Below are 2,186 nucleotides of genomic sequence, written 5' to 3' on the forward strand. Positions count from 1 at the left end.
GAGTAGCTGGGACTACAGGCACCCACCACAACGCCGGGCTATTTTTTGTTGCAGTTTGGCCAGGGGCAGGTTTAAACCCACGATCCTCGGTATATGGGGCCAGTGCTCTACTCACTGAGCCACAGGCACCTCGCTGGACCTAACTTTCCAATTAAATGAAATATATACACTGAACTGACTGTTACACACTCACTAGTTTTGTCACCTTTCCCTAGCTCTCTTTTGATAGCCTAAATATCAAATAAAGATGAAATGGCTCAGCGCCTGTGGCTCAAGTGGCTAAGGCGCCAGCCACATACACCTAAAGTGGCGGGTTCAAATTCAGCCTAGGCCCGCCAAACAACAATGATGGCTGCAACCAAAAAATAGCCAGGCGTTGTGGCAGGTGCCTATGGGGCACCTCAGCTACTTGGGAGGCAGAGGCAGGAGACTCGCTTGAGCCCAGGAGTTGGAGGTTGCTGTGAGCTGTGATGTCACAGCACTCTTCCCAGGGGGACAGCTTGAGGCTCTGTCTCAAAAAATAAATAAATAAATAAATAAATAAGATGAAACAAAAACATACTACCTATATTGTGTGACAAGCAAGAGTTAGCACCTCCCTTAACTAGGATAGAAGAAGCTCTATGACCTATAAAACATACATATAAGTGAAGGAATTGCCCCCTACCTTATGTTATCTATCCATCATTTTTATCCATAAAATAGAAGAGAATAATATATAATGGCTACCTAGGATTTAGCCTAGAAATGCAAGATTAGTTTAGCATTCATATATAAAACACAATACCATTCACAGTATCAGCAGCCTAAGGAAGAAACTCTGTATGATTATTTCTATAGATGCAGAAAAAGTGTGACATTCACTCAGCAGCAATTCATGATTTAAAAAGAAAAAGACTCAGTGATCTAGAAATAGAAGGAAACTTCCTTAGCCTGATAAGGGCATCTATGAAAAACCTACAGTTAACTCATACTTAACAGTAAAAGACTAAATGATTTCCCCCTAAGAGCAGGAACAAAGCAAGGAATCCACTCTTCCCACTCCTATACAACATCATCATAATGGATAGAAGTCCAAACTAATATTAATACAATAAGGTACAGAAAAGAAATGAAGATACAAACAGATTAGAGAGGAGAAATAAACTGTCTTTATAAAATAATTATCTAAAGAGAGAATCCAAAAGAATCTACAAAACTACTAATTTATTGCCTTTAGCAAAGCTGGAAAAAACAAGATCAATACACAAAAATGAATTGTATTTTTATATATAGCAGTGAACAACTGGGGAATAAAATTTTTAAAAGCACCATCTGCAATAGCACCAAGAAACACAATACTCAAGCATCAAGGATCAATCTAACAAAGCAATGTAAGATTTATATGTTGAAAAGTATGAAAAACACTGAGAGAGAAATCAAAGACTTAATTGTAGAGGTATACTGTGTTCATGGAACAGAAGAATGAGGATCATCAGTAGTGCAATTCTCTCTCAAATTCATCTATAGATTTTAATTCACCCCAAACAAAATCCCCAAAGATTTTCTTTTCCAGAAATTCATAAGGTGATTCTAAAATTATATGAAGAAACAAATAATCTAGGATAACAAAAATAATTTTGAAAAATAAAATTAAAGTTGAAATATTCACACTGATTTCAAGACTTACTAAAAGATATACTCAAGATAGCATGGTCTTGGCAAGGGATAACACATAGATCAATGGACAGAATAAACAGTCCATAAATTAAACTACACATACATGGTCAGTTAATCTTTTACAAAATGCCAAGTGAATCTAATAGACAAAGAATAATCTTTTAGTCTTTTCAACAAATGATGCTAAAATAATTAGACATATCTATATCCAAAAGAAATGAACCTCAACCCGTATCTTGCTCCACATACGAAAGTCAACTTGAAATGGATCATAGGGCTTGGAGCCTGTGGCTTAAGTGGCTAAGGCACCAGTCACATACACCTAAGCTGGCAGGTTCAAATCCAGCCCAGGTCCACCAAACAACAGTGACAGTTGCAACAACAACAAAAAAATAGCCGGGCGTTGTGGCGGGTGCCTGTAGTCCCAGCTACTGGGGAGGCAGAGGCAGGAGAATCACTTGAGCCCAGGAGTTGGAGGTTGCTGTGAGCTGTGATGCCACAGCACTCTACCCAGGGGAAAGCTTGAG

At 38.4% G+C, this 2,186-nt stretch overlaps 1 protein-coding gene and 1 non-coding gene across 4 annotated transcripts in view; one reads left to right on the forward strand and one right to left on the reverse strand.

Annotated features, from left to right (window-relative positions):
- Positions 1-2,186, reverse strand: part of ATP11C (ATPase phospholipid transporting 11C) — a 209,340-nt gene that overhangs the window by 167,201 nt on the left and 39,953 nt on the right. The gene's annotated exons all lie outside the window — the stretch shown is intronic.
- LOC111727678 lies at positions 568-693 on the forward strand. Its single transcript, XR_002775168.1, has one exon. It is a non-coding gene; the product is annotated as a U6atac minor spliceosomal RNA (small nuclear RNA).

Source organism: Otolemur garnettii, unplaced genomic scaffold (genome assembly GCF_000181295.1).
Source record: "Otolemur garnettii isolate 467f Iridium unplaced genomic scaffold, OtoGar3 scaffold00117, whole genome shotgun sequence".
NCBI classification, from domain to species: domain Eukaryota; kingdom Metazoa; phylum Chordata; class Mammalia; order Primates; family Galagidae; genus Otolemur; species Otolemur garnettii.